Source organism: Balaenoptera physalus, assembly GCF_965194825.1.
Source record: "Balaenoptera physalus genome assembly, chromosome: 2".
NCBI classification, from domain to species: domain Eukaryota; kingdom Metazoa; phylum Chordata; class Mammalia; order Artiodactyla; family Balaenopteridae; genus Balaenoptera; species Balaenoptera physalus.
In genome coordinates, this window is record NC_138883.1 from 125,656,271 (window position 1) to 125,670,814 (window position 14,544).

General features: G+C 53.1%; 1 long non-coding RNA gene across 16 annotated transcripts in view; it reads left to right on the plus strand.

Moving 5' to 3' along the window:
- Positions 1 to 2,293: 2,293 nt before the first annotated feature.
- LOC309655236 overlaps positions 2,294 to 14,544 on the plus strand; it is a 45,995-nt gene continuing 33,744 nt past the window's right edge. For 15 of the 16 annotated variants that reach the window (XR_014260669.1, XR_014260670.1, XR_014260671.1 and 12 more), the window contains exons 1-2: positions 2,294 to 2,453; positions 13,387 to 13,557. This is a non-coding gene — a long non-coding RNA (uncharacterized lncRNA). Of the gene's footprint in view, positions 2,454 to 10,190; positions 10,453 to 13,386; positions 13,558 to 14,544 lie in introns of those variants that run through there. The other variant, XR_014260684.1, reaches the window with a different exon arrangement.

The window sequence follows — 14,544 nt, forward strand, 5'->3', positions numbered from 1 at the left end:
CCCCTCAGCTTCTGGACTCTTCCTGGGGCACCCGAGCTCTGATGCCCTGAGATTGTGTGCACTTCCTGCCCCTTGGCTCGAATCTGGCCACTCCCTACTGCTTAGATGATTGAGCTCGCCGGCAGTCCGCCATGGAGGCTGCGACTTTGCATGTCCTGCCTTTGAGCAGGTGCATGTATCGGTGATGACTCCCATAAATGCATTCCTTCGAAATCTAAACAAAATGAATGAGCGATACCTACCATCTTCTCATCCTAACTGAGGTCCAGCACGTGGCTCCCAAAGGAAAATTAGGGAGAGGTCCATGTTACATTTGCTACTGTGGGCATTCGCAGCAACAATGTTCAAGTTGAGGGTGGCGGGCATCTCTTGCAGAAAGAACCATGTGGAAAAGAGCCTGGGATGTCCATCCAAGTGGGAAGGCTAAGGACAACTTGACGTCTCTGGGCACCTGAGTCTAGCCAGGACTGCTATCCCCTGCTGCGGTCAGTGTGCAGGTTCGAAAGGAAGCGTGAGCCACTGGTGCTCCTCTGGTTTGCCATTGAGATCTACAGGCTACCGTCGATGCCAGATCGTTGCCTTGTTCCCGCAAGGAAACAGAAGTCTCTGAACTCAGGGTCAGAGAAGGAGTCCTGGCCAGGCCAGGCTTCTTTGTCATGTTCAGCTTGGGGGATGGTATGCAGTTTAAGTTTGCCCTGATGGTTGGGGGAAATCAAATGGGCCACTGTCCCCGGGATTTGGGTGACGCTGATGGCTCCTCCTTGGGTTGTGTCCTGCTTGTGTGTTGTGTGTGGAGAAGTTGGAAAATGTTTAGGCAAATCCAGGGGATATCAAGCTACTTAGGTGATGGGTGGTTCTGGCACCTTGCCGTGAGACGTTTGGATCCTGGTGGAGAGAAGAAGGCAAGGCGAGCGGGAAATACACGTGAGAGTGTTGGCTAAGCCCACAAGTTTACTGTTGTGTGGATAGATGGTCGGTGGACATAGGGTTCCCGGAACTCTTTTGGGATATCTTCAATAGCATTTGGAGGCCCGTGCAGGGAAGGTATACAGGTGCACATTCGTGGACCATGCCACACTTTTCCTCTCCTTCGTCAATTTGCTTCACGGCATGTCCTTGTTCCAGCGAATGGTTGCATTCACGGCACAGTATGTGTCTTCTCACTGGGACCGATTTGGAGACATTGGGATTCTTTGTCCCTGTGTCGCCTCATTGCCCCTATGGTGAAGATTTGAAGCTGTTCCTTAGGACAGCCCAGCGTCATTGCTAAACCCAGTCCGCATAGCATTCCCTGAGGTTTGGAGCTCTTCCCAGAGGTCACTGGGCCCAACCATGCAGAAAGAAGGGAGTCGCCTGCCTTGGAAACGCTACAGGTTTAAGGGCTGGAGTGAATGTGTGCTGCAGGGGTCATTTCGTCCTGCCACCTTCTGGTGCTGCGAGCCTGTGATCTCCAGCATGCATGGCTTCAAGCCAGAGAAGTCATGCCGGTTCAAGTGTCCAGGATGTTGAATGCGTTCTCTCATTGCACGGACTGGGTGACACGCTGTTTCTGGAGGGCCTGGGCCTCACTGTTTCTCCAAGGTCTTGTCATTGAATAGAAGAGTTCGAACGTGCAAGGTGCTACGATAAGTTACCCAGTTGCTGCAAGGGTTTGCCCCTCCACTTTGAACATTGTAGTGGCTCTCATGCCATTACCTTTGGTTGCGGTCCTAGGGACGTTCCTCTGGCATGGCAGGAGACCAGGAAGTATGCCTGCTGGTGAGTCTCCCTTGATCAGTCCAGGGGTTCCTCAGGTGCCCTTTGTCACGGGTCCCTACAAGCCGCTTTTCATGGAGGTCGTCATATTCGGCCAAGGGCCCTTTCCTTGTTGAAGATCTCTTCCCCTTGAAGGCGTGTCCACTGTGTGGAATCATAAGTGTCAAGGGCGTGTTTGTTCCCCTAGAGGGCACTTGATCTTAGGCTTAGGGGACCGAGTTGTACTGAGGGTGTCTCAGTGGATCAGGAAGACATCCTTTTGCTGCGATGGAGGGCATAGTGCTCAGGAGAGTAATTGCAGGGCCCAAGACCAGGGGTTGTTGGTCGGCTGCACTCTTTGTCCTGATGTCCACAGGCTCTGAAGGCGCCTGTGCCCCGATGCTTTCACGTTTGGCTGCGGACACACAGGCAAGATGGACAGCCAATGAAATGTCGAGGAGAGCTAGAACACACATCACTGTGTTGTATCACCCTTTCCCTCTGTGTGCCCTTGCACCCTCCTCAAGCATGCGTGTTTTCTCTCACCCCGAGCCAGGAGGAATGCGAGGGAAGGAATGCCAGCGGCAGCCTGGGGCGATCCGTATTTTCCCTGATACCCTTTGAAGTGAGGACGGTGTGGCAAGGCGAGGCCAGGCGAAGGAATCTCGGAGGGGTGTTGGCGTGCATTCCATGAGGATCCTGCTTTAACCCTTGTTGTGGTAAGCGACATTTCTTTGCTAAACCTAAAGGTTGGGTGACGGGAACGTGTGCACCGGGACTACACCCTCACCTTCTGGTCTTTTCTCGGGGACACCTGCTTTGATGCCCTGAGAACTGGCTGCATTTCCTGACCCATGGCTCGGCTCTGGCCACTTCTGTACGCTGATATGATTCAGCTCCCTGGCCGTCCCATGGTGGAATCTGCAACTTTGCGTGTCCAACGTGTGAGCATGTGCTTGGATCGATGATGACGCCCACAAATGCATTCCTTGGAAATCTGAACAAAATGACTGAGAAATCCCTACTGTCTCCTCGTTGGAACTGAGGTCCAGCACGTCGCCCACAAAAGGAAAGTAGGGAGAGGTTCACATTGCATTTGCGGCCGTTGGTGTCCACAGCCACGTTGTTCAAGTTGTGGGTTGTGGTCATCTCATGGGGAGAAGAGCCATTGGGAAAGGAGCCTGGGATGCCAATGCAGGTGGGAAAGCTTGGGACAGCGTGCCATCTCTGGGTTCCTTGGTCTAGCCAGGACTGCTGTCCTCTGTCACGGTTCAGCATGTAGGTAGGAGAGGAAGCATGAACCATTGCTGGTTCTGTCACCTGCACTTGAGATCTACAGGCCGCCCCCCCCTGCTGGTCATTGCCTTGTGGCCTCAATGAAACAGAAGTCTGTAGGCTCAGGGTCAGAACAGGATTCCAGGCCTAGGGCAGGCTTCTTTGTCATGTTCTGCTTGGGAGACCAGATTCAGTTTAGGTTTCTCCTGATGAGGGGAGAAATCAAATGGGCCACTGTTCCTGGGAGTTTATCCAATCTGATTGCTCCTCCATGGGTTGTGTCCTGCTTGTGTGTGCTGTGTGAAGGGGCTGGAAAATGCCTTAGAAAAGCTTGGTCATGGCAAGCTTCTTTGGTGAGGGGTGGCTCTGGCATCTTGCCGTGACACGTTGGCATCCCGGTGGAGAGAGAGTAAGGCAAGGCGAGTGAAAGAGACACGTGAGATGGCTGGCTAAGCCCACAGGTTTACTGGTGGGTGGATAGATCGATGGTAGTCATGGGGTTGACGGTACACATTTGGGATTCCCTCAGGAGCGTTTGGAGGCACGTGTAGGGAGGGAATACGGGAGCACATTTGCGGACTGTCCAGCCTTTTTCCTCTCCTTGGTCGATTTGCTTCATGGTGGGTCCTTGTGCCAGCGAATGGTTGCCCCCATGGCACAGTATGGTGTCTTCTCATGGGGGCCGATTTGGAGGCCGTGGGGTGTTTTTTCCCTGTCTGGCCACGTTCCCCGTGTTGAAGATGTGAAGGTGTTCCTTAGGAGAGCCAAGCATCGTATCTACATCCGACCCTCAAAGTGTTCCCTGAGGATTGGAGCTCTTCCCGGAGGTCATTGGGCGCAACCATGCAGAAACAAGGGAGTCCGCTGCCAAGGAAAGGCTACAGGTTTAAGGGCAGGAGAGGATGTGTGGTGTGGGTGTCATTTTTCTTGCCCCCTGCTAGTTGCTTTGAGACTGTGTTATCCGGCGAGCCTGGCGACAGGCCAGCAAAGTCATACCGGTTCAAGTGTCTAGGCAGTTGGCTGGGTTCTCACGTTGCACAGCTGTGGGTAACAAGTTGCTTGTGGAGGACCTCGGCCTCACAGTTTCTCTAAGGTCACGTCATTGATGGGCCCAGAGTGCAAAAGTACCAGGCACCACTGCAAGTTACGCAACTGCTGCAAGGGTTTGCCCTGCCACGTTGGGCATCCCAATGGTTCCCATGCCATTAGCTTTGTGTGTGGGCCAAGGGTAGGTTGTCAGTCTCGGCAGTAGGCCAGGAAGTATGGCTGCAGGTGAATCTCCATTGTTCAGTCGAGGGGATCCTCCCGTGCGTTTTTTCACCGGTCCCTACCAGCTGCTTATTGTTGGAGGTCGTCTCATTTGGCCAAGGGCCGATCGGTTTTGGAAAATCTCAGGGAGCACATTTCCCCTTGAGGGTGAGTCCATTGTGTGGAAGCGTATGTGCCAGTAGTGGTTTTGTTCCCCAGAGGGCAGTGGCTCTTACGCTGAGTAATCCTAGTTCCCCTGAGGGTGTCTCAGCGGTTCAGGATGACATCCCTATGCTGTGTCGGCAGGGAGGTGGCTCAGGCGGGGAAGTTCAAGGCCCATACCAGGATTTGATGGACGGCCGTGCTCTTTGTGCTGTTGCCCGTGCACTCTGAAGGCATCTGTGCCACGATGCTTTCACGTTTGGCTGTGGACACACAGACATGATGGGCAGCAAATGAAATGTTGAGGGGAGATATAGCGCACATCGCTGGGCGGTATCACTCTTTCCCTTTGTGCGCTCGTTCACTTTTCTCAAACATCCCTGTGTTCTGTCACTCTGAGGCAGGTGGTGGAATGTCAGGGAACCAACCCCTGCAGCAGCATGGGGCCCTGTGTATAGTCCGTGATAACTGGCGAAGTGAGGACATTGCAGCAATGTGAGGCAAGTCGAGGCCAAAGAGTCTCAGAGTGAGTTTGGCGTGAAGTCCTTGAGGATCCTCGTGGGAACCTTGTGGTGGTGGGCGGAACTTCATTGCAGAAACGTAGTTGTTTGGCCACAGGGACTTGTGCACTGAGACTACACCCTCACCTTCTTGGCTCTTCCAGGGGCACCCCAGATCCGACGTCATGATCCTTAGCTCCATTTGCATCCTCGTGGGTCGGCTCTGGCCGCTCCTGACTGCTGACATGATTGAAATCATTGGGTGCCCTGCGGTGGAGCCTGCAGCTTTGAACGTGCAGCCTTTGAGCAGGTGCGTGGATTGATGATGACTCCCATAAATGCACTGCTTGGAAATCTGAACAAAATGAATGTGTCTCAGGTTTCTCCGAGGTCCTCTCACTGACGGGCCCAGGGTGCGAAAATACAAGGCACCCGGGCAAGTTATCCAGTTCCTGCAAGGTTTTGCCCTTCCGGTTTATGCATCGGAATATCTCCAATGCCAATAGCTTTCTGTGTGATCCAAGGGCATCACCTCTGGCTCGACAAGATTCCTGGTGGAAACCTTGTGGCAGTAAATGGAACTTCTTTGCAAAAACCTAGATATTAGGCCATGGGGACTTTTGCACCGAGACTACACCCCTCAGCTTCTGGACTCTTCCTGGGGCACCCGAGCTCTGATGCCCTGAGATTGTGTGCACTTCCTGCCCCTTGGCTCGAATCTGGCCACTCCCTACTGCTTAGATGATTGAGCTCGCCGGCAGTCCGCCATGGAGGCTGCGACTTTGCATGTCCTGCCTTTGAGCAGGTGCATGTATCGGTGATGACTCCCATAAATGCATTCCTTCGAAATCTAAACAAAATGAATGAGCGATACCTACCATCTTCTCATCCTAACTGAGGTCCAGCACGTGGCTCCCAAAGGAAAATTAGGGAGAGGTCCATGTTACATTTGCTACTGTGGGCATTCGCAGCAACAATGTTCAAGTTGAGGGTGGCGGGCATCTCTTGCAGAAAGAACCATGTGGAAAAGAGCCTGGGATGTCCATCCAAGTGGGAAGGCTAAGGACAACTTGACGTCTCTGGGCACCTGAGTCTAGCCAGGACTGCTATCCCCTGCTGCGGTCAGTGTGCAGGTTCGAAAGGAAGCGTGAGCCACTGGTGCTCCTCTGGTTTGCCATTGAGATCTACAGGCTACCGTCGATGCCAGATCGTTGCCTTGTTCCCGCAAGGAAACAGAAGTCTCTGAACTCAGGGTCAGAGAAGGAGTCCTGGCCAGGCCAGGCTTCTTTGTCATGTTCAGCTTGGGGGATGGTATGCAGTTTAAGTTTGCCCTGATGGTTGGGGGAAATCAAATGGGCCACTGTCCCCGGGATTTGGGTGACGCTGATGGCTCCTCCTTGGGTTGTGTCCTGCTTGTGTGTTGTGTGTGGAGAAGTTGGAAAATGTTTAGGCAAATCCAGGGGATATCAAGCTACTTAGGTGATGGGTGGTTCTGGCACCTTGCCGTGAGACGTTTGGATCCTGGTGGAGAGAAGAAGGCAAGGCGAGCGGGAAATACACGTGAGAGTGTTGGCTAAGCCCACAAGTTTACTGTTGTGTGGATAGATGGTCGGTGGACATAGGGTTCCCGGAACTCTTTTGGGATATCTTCAATAGCATTTGGAGGCCCGTGCAGGGAAGGTATACAGGTGCACATTCGTGGACCATGCCACACTTTTCCTCTCCTTCGTCAATTTGCTTCACGGCATGTCCTTGTTCCAGCGAATGGTTGCATTCACGGCACAGTATGTGTCTTCTCACTGGGACCGATTTGGAGACATTGGGATTCTTTGTCCCTGTGTCGCCTCATTGCCCCTATGGTGAAGATTTGAAGCTGTTCCTTAGGACAGCCCAGCGTCATTGCTAAACCCAGTCCGCATAGCATTCCCTGAGGTTTGGAGCTCTTCCCAGAGGTCACTGGGCCCAACCATGCAGAAAGAAGGGAGTCGCCTGCCTTGGAAACGCTACAGGTTTAAGGGCTGGAGTGAATGTGTGCTGCAGGGGTCATTTCGTCCTGCCACCTTCTGGTGCTGCGAGCCTGTGATCTCCAGCATGCATGGCTTCAAGCCAGAGAAGTCATGCCGGTTCAAGTGTCCAGGATGTTGAATGCGTTCTCTCATTGCACGGACTGGGTGACACGCTGTTTCTGGAGGGCCTGGGCCTCACTGTTTCTCCAAGGTCTTGTCATTGAATAGAAGAGTTCGAACGTGCAAGGTGCTACGATAAGTTACCCAGTTGCTGCAAGGGTTTGCCCCTCCACTTTGAACATTGTAGTGGCTCTCATGCCATTACCTTTGGTTGTGGTCCTAGGGACGTTCCTCTGGCATGGCAGGAGACCAGGAAGTATGCCTGCTGGTGAGTCTCCCTTGATCAGTCCAGGGGTTCCTCAGGTGCCCTTTGTCACGGGTCCCTACAAGCCGCTTTTCATGGAGGTCGTCATATTCGGCCAAGGGCCCTTTCCTTGTTGAAGATCTCTTCCCCTTGAAGGCGTGTCCACTGTGTGGAATCATAAGTGTCAAGGGCGTGTTTGTTCCCCTAGAGGGCACTTGATCTTAGGCTTAGGGGACCGAGTTGTACTGAGGGTGTCTCAGTGGATCAGGAAGACATCCTTTTGCTGCGATGGAGGGCATAGTGCTCAGGAGAGTAATTGCAGGGCCCAAGACCAGGGGTTGTTGGTCGGCTGCACTCTTTGTCCTGATGTCCACAGGCTCTGAAGGCGCCTGTGCCCCGATGCTTTCACGTTTGGCTGCGGACACACAGGCAAGATGGACAGCAAATGAAATGTTGAGGAGAGATAGAGCCCACATCGCTGGGTAGTATCGCCGTTTCCCTCAGTGTGCCCGTGCACCCTCCTCAAACATGCGTGTTTTCTCTCACCCCGAGCCAGGTGGAATGCCAGGGAAGGAATGCCAGCAGCAGCCTGGGGCCATCCGTATAATGCCTGATACCCGTTGAAGTGAGGACGTTGTGGCAAGGAGAGGCCACGCGAAGGAGTCTTGGAGGAGTGTTGGCGTGCATTCCATGAGGATCCTGCTTTAACCCTTGTTGCGGTAAGCGGCACTGCTTTGCTAAACCTAAAGGTTTTGCAACGGGAACTTGTGCACCGGGGCTACACCCTCACCTTCTGGTCTTTTCTCGTGGAACACGAGCTTCGATGCCCTGAGAACTGGCTGCATTTTCTGACCCGTGTTTCAGCTCTCGCCGCTTCCGTACGCTGATATGATTCAGCTCGCTGGCCGTCCCATTGATGGAATCTGGAACTTTGCAGGTCCAACGTTTGAGCATGTGCTTGGATCGATGATGACTCCCACAAATGCATTCCTTGGATATCTGTACAAAATGAGTGAGAAATCCGTACCATCTTCTCGTTGGAACTGAGGTCTAGTACGTGGCTCCCAAAGGGAAAGCAGGGAGAGGTTCGCATTGCATTTCCTGCTGTGCGTGTCCACAGCCCACAGCCACTTGTTCTAAGTTGAGGGTTGTGCTCATCTCATGGGGAGAAGAGACATTGGGAAAGGAGCCTGGGATGCCAATCCAAGTGGGAAGGATCGGGACAGCGTCCCATCTCTGGGTTCCTTGGTCTAGCCAGAACTGCTGTCACCTGCCACGGTTCAGTATGCATGTAGGAGAGGAAGCATGAGCCATTGGTTGTCCTGCCGCCTGCACTTGAGTTCTACAGGCTGCCCCCACCTGCTGGTCATTGACTTGTGGCCTCAAAGTAATAGAAGTCTGTAGGCTCAGGGTCACAACAGGATTCCAGGCCTAGGGCAGGCTTCTTTGTCATGTTCTGCTTGGGAGACCAGATGTAGTTTAGGTTTCTCCTGATGAGGGGAGAAATCAAATGAGCCAGTGTTCCCAGGAATTTGACAAATCTGATGGCTCCTCCTCTGGTTGTGTCCTTCTTCTGTTTGCTGTGGGAAGGGGTTAGAAAATGCCTTAGTCAAGTTTGGTCATGGCAAGGTTCTTTGGTGAAGGGTGGCTCTGGCATCTTGCCGTGACACGTTGGGATCCCAGTGGAGAGAGAGTAAGGCAAGGCAAGTGAAAAAGACACATGAGATGGCTGGCTAAGCCCACAGGTTTTCTGGTGGGTGTATAGATCGACGGTGGCCATGGGGTTCCTGGAAGACATTTGAGATTCCCTCAGGAGTGTTTGGAGGCACGTGTAGGGATGGAATACGGGAGTACATTTGTGGACTGTCCCGCCTTTTTCCTCTCCTTGGTCGATTTGCTTCATGGCAGATCCATGTGTCAGCGAATGGTTGCCTTCGTAGCACAGTATGGTGTCTTCTCATGGGGGCCGATTTGGAGGCCTTGGGGTGTTTTGTCCCTGTCTGGCCACGTTCGCCCTGTGTTGACGATGTGAAGGTGTTCCTGAGGAAAGCCCAGTATCGTTTCTACACCCGGCCCACATAGCGTTCCCTGAGGATTGGAGCTCTTCCTGGAGGTCATTGGGCACAACCATGCAGAAACAAGGGGGTTGGCTCCCAAGGAAAGGCTACAGTTTTAAGGTGTGGAGAGCATGTGTGGTGCAGGGTCATTTTGACCTGATACCATCTGGTGCTGCGAACCTGTGGTGTCCGACACACCTTGCCTCAGGCCAGAAGAGTCATGCCACTTTAAGGATCCACGTTGTTGGATGCATTGTCTCGTTCCTCAGCTGTGGGTGACACATTGGTTCTGGAGGGCCTGGGTCTCACGGTTTCCCCGAAATCTTGTCATTGAAGGGAGAAGTGTGAAAGTGCAAGGTTCCATGATAAGTTTATCAGTTGCTGCAAGGTTTTGCCCAGCCACGTGGTGCATTAGAATGGCTCCCCTACCTTTAGCTTTGCTTGTGGTCCTCTGGCTTGTCAGGAGGGCAGGAACTATGCCTACTGTTGAGTCTCCCTTGGTTATTCCTGGGGTTCCTCTGGTTCCCTTTGTCACAGGTCCCTATGCACCCCTTTTGTTGGAGGTCGTCATATTCGGGCAAGGGCAATTCCCTTGTGGATGATCTCTTCCCCTTGAAGGCTCGTCCATTGTGTGGAAGCGTACGTGCCATGTGAGGGTGTGTTTCTCTAGAGGGCAGTGTCTCTTTGTCTGAGGTGGCCCTGTTGCCCTGAGGGTGTCTCAGGGATTCAGGAAAACATCCTTTTGCTGTGATGGAGGGGAGAGCACTCAGGAGAGGAATTGCAGGGCCCGAGACCAGTGGGTTGTTTGACAGCAGCGCTCTTTGTCCTCATGGCTGCAGGTTCTGAAGACTTCTGCATCACGATGCATTCACGTTTGGCTGTGGACACGCAGACAAATGGGCAGCCAACGAAATTTGAGGCAAGATAGATGCACGTTGCTGGGTGGTATCTTCCTTTTCCTTGGTGCGCCCGTTCACCATCCTGAAACATCCGTGTGTTTTCTCACTCCGAGCCAAGTGGTGAAGTGCCAGGGAACGAATGCCAGCAGCAGCATGGGCCCTGTGTATAGTCCGTGATACCCCGTGAAATGAGGAAAGTGCAGCAAGGTGAGGCGAGGCGGGGGAGTCTCGGAGGGGTGTTGGCATGAAGTCCTTGAGTTTCCTGGTGGAACCCTTGTCACGGTAAGTGGAACTTATTTACCGAAACCTAGATGTTTGACCATGGGGACATGTGCAACGAGACTACACCCTCACCTTCTGGGCTCTTCCTGGAGCTCCCTAGCTACGATACCCTGGGACTTGGCTGCATTCCCTGCCCCGTTGCTTCGCTCTGGCCGTTCCTCACTGCAGACAAGATTCAGCTCGCTGGCCATCCCGCGGTGGAGGCTGCGACTTTGCCCACCCAGCCTAGTAGCAGGTGCTTGGATCGATAGTGTCTCCCATAAATGCATTCCTTGGACATCTGAAGAAATCAATGGGTCTCATAGTTCCTCTGAGGTCATTTCACTGACGGACCCAGAGTGCCAAAATGCAAGGCACCACAGCTAGTTATCCAGTTGCTGCAAGGGTTTGCCCTGCAACTTTTACAATTGGAATATCTCCGATGCCATTGTCTTTGCGTGTGGTCCAAGGGAAGCGCCTGTGGCTTGGCAGAGTTTTCTGGTGGAAACCTTGTGGCAGTAAGGGAAACCTCTTTGCAGAAACGTAGATGTTTGGCCACGGGGACTTGTGCACCGATACTACCCAATAACATTCTGCGCTCTTCCTGGGGCACCCGAGCTCTGATGCCCTGAGACTTGTGTGCACTTCCTGCCCTGTGGCTTGTCTCTGGCCGCTCCTGACTGCTGACGTGATTGAGCTTGCTTGCCGTCCTGTGGTGGCGGCTGTGACTTTGCACGTCCAGCCTTTCAGCAGGTGCTGGGGTCAATGATGACTCCCATAATTACATTCCTTGGAAGTCTGAAAGATGAGTGAGCAATCCCTACCGTCTCCACATCGGGACTGAGGTCCAGCACGTGGCTCCCAATGGAAAAGTAGGGAGAGGTTCACATTGCATTTGCTACCCTGGGCATCCACAGCCACATTGTTCAAGTTGAGGGGGGCAGCATTCTCGTGGGGAAAGAGCCATTTGGAAAGAAGCCTGGGATGCCCATCCATGTGGGAAGACTAGGGACACCTTGACATCTCTAGACCCCTGATTCTAGCTAGGTGTCATGTCCCCTGCTGTGGTTCAGCATGCTGTTGGGAGTGGAATCATGAGCGATTGGTGGGCCTCTGACCTGCCTTTGAGTTCTATAGGCCTCCCCCGGCCCCTGGTCTTTGCCGTGTGCCCTCAAGGAAACAGAAGTCTTTGCACTCAGGGTCGGAACAGGAGTCCTGGCCTAGGCCAGATTTTCTTTGTCATGTTCTGCTTGGTAGTCGGCATGCAGTTTAGGTTTCTTCTGATGATAGGGAGAAATCAAATAGGCCACTGGCCCCAGGAGTTTGGCCAAGTTGATGGCTCCTCCTTGGGTTGTGTCCAACTTGTGTGTTGTGTGTGGAGGGGCTTGGAAAATGCCTTAGGCAATTCCCAGGGAAATCAAATTTCTTGGATAAGGGATGGCTCTGGCACTTTGCCCTGAGATGTTTGGATCCTAGTGGAGAGAGGAAGGCAAGCCATGTGGGAAATACACTTGTGATGGCTGGCTAAACCCACAGGTTTACTGGGTGGCTGGAAAGATCGACAGTGGCCATAGGGTTCCTGGAACTCCTTTGGGATACCTTCAGGCACAGTTGGAGGCATGTGTAGGAATGGATTATGGGTGCATGTTCATGAACCATCCCCCCCTTTCCTCTCCTTTGTTGATTTGCTTCATGGCGGGGCCCTGTACCAGCGAATTGTTGCCTTCGTGATGCAGTATGGTGTCTTCTCTTGGGGGACGATTTAGAGTCCATGGGGTGTTTGTCCCTGTCTGGCGACATCCCCCTATGTTGAGGATGTGAAGGTGTTCCTCACGAGAGCCCAGCGTCATTTCTATACCCAAAACATACACCATTCCCTGAGGTTTGGACTTCTTTCCGGAAGTCATTGGGCGCAACCTTGTGGAAACAATGAAGTTGGCTACCAAGAAAAACTACAGGTTTAAGATCAGGAGAGAGTGTGTTTGGGGGTCATTTTATCCGGCCACCTGCTGGTGTGGTGAATCTTTGGCCTCCAATATGCCTGGCCTCAGGCCAGAGAAGTCAATCCGATTCAAATCTGCAGGCTGTTGGCTGCATTCTCTCGTTGTGCGACTCTGGGTGACCCGTTGGTTCTGGAGCACATGGGTCTCGTGGTATCTCCGAGAGCATGACACTGATGGGTCCAAATTGTGAAAGTGCAAGGTGCCATGGCAAGTTACCCAGTTGCTGCAAGGGTCTTGCGCTGCACCTTTGGGTATTGGAATGACTCCCATGCTATTAGCTTTCTGAGTGGTCCAAGTGAAGGTCCTCTGGCTTGGTCGTGGGCCAGGAAGAATGCCTGCTGCTGAGTCCCCCATGTTCAGTCCAGTGGTGCCTGAGTGGCCTTTGTGCTGAGGCCGAGGAGACGCTTTTGATGGATGTCATCACTTTCTCTCATGGCAGTTCCCATGTGGAAGATCGCAGGGACAGTGTTTCCACTTGATGGTGAGTCTGTTGTTTGGAAGCGGATGTTCCTAAAGAAGGTTTGTTTCCCTGGAGGGCAGAGGATCTTAGGCTGAGGGAGCCCAGTTCACCAGAGGGTGTCTCAGGGGTTCAGAATGACATCCTTTTGCTGTGTTGGAGGGGAGAGCACTGAGAAGAGGAATTGCAGGGCCCGAGACCAGGGGGTTGTTGGACAGTGGCGCTCTCTGTCCTGATGGCTGCATGCTCTGAAGGCGTCTGCATCCCAGTGCCTTCTCATTTGGCTGCTGATATGCAGCCAAGATGGGCAGCAATGAAATATTGAGGCGAGATAGAGTGCACATCCCTGGGTGGTTTCGCCCTTTCCCTCGGTGCGCCCGTGTACCATCCTTAATCATGCATGTGTTCTCTCACCCCAAGGCAGGTGGAATGCCAGTGAAAGAATGCCAACAGCAGCCTGGGGCCCTCCGTATACTACATGATACCTGGTGAAGTGAGGACGGTGCATCAAGGCAAGGCTAACGAGGCGAAGGAGTCTCCGAGTGGTGTTGGTGTGCAGTCTGTGAGGATCCTGGTTTCACCCTTGTGGTGGTAAGCAGCACTTCTTTGCTGAAACCTAGATGTTTGGCCATGGGGACTTGTGCACTGGGGCTACACCTTCACCTTCTGGTCTTTTCCCGGGGAACATGAGCTTCGATGCACCGAGACTTGGCTGCACTTCCTGCCCCATGGCTCGAATCTGGCCACTACCGAATGCTGACATGATTGAGCTCGCTGGCCGTCCTGTGGTGGAGGCTGCAACTTTGCCTGTCCAGCGTTTGAGCATGTGCTTGGATCAATGATGACTCCCACAAATGCATTCCTTGGAACTCTGAACAAAATGAGTGAGAAATCCCTACCGTCTCCTCACTGGAACTGAGGTCCAGGAAGTGGCTCTCAAAAGGAAAGTAAGGAGAGGTTCTCGTTGCATTTGCTCCCATGGGTGTTCACAGCCATGTTTTTCAAGTTGAGAGTTGTGGCCATCTCATGGGAGAAGAGCCATTGGGAAAGGAGCCTGGGATGCCCATCTCTGTGGGAAGGCTAGGGACAGTGTGCCGTCTCCGGGCGCCTTTGTCTAACCAACACTGCTGTCCCCTGCCGTGGTTCACCATGCTGGTGGGAGAGGAAACATGAGCCATTGGTAGGCCTGTCCCCTGAAACTGAGTTCCACAGGCCGCCCTCACTGGCTGGTCGTTGTCTTGTGCCCTCAAATAAAAAGGAGTCTGTATGCTCAGGGTCAGAGGAGGATTCCTGACCTAGGCCAGGCTTCTTTGTGATGTTCTGCTTGGGAGATGAGATGCAGGTTAGGTTTCTCCTGGTGATGGGGGGAAATCAAACGGGCCACTGTCCCCGGGAGTTTGGCCAAGCTGATGGATCCTCCTCGGGTTGTGTCCTGCTTGTGTGTGCTGTGTGAAGGGGCTGGAAAATGCCTTAGTCAATTCCCAGGGAAATCAAGCTTCTTTGATGAGGGGTGGCTGTGGCATCTTGCTGTGACACGTTTGGATCCCGGTGGAGAGAGAAAGGCAAGGAGAGTGGAAA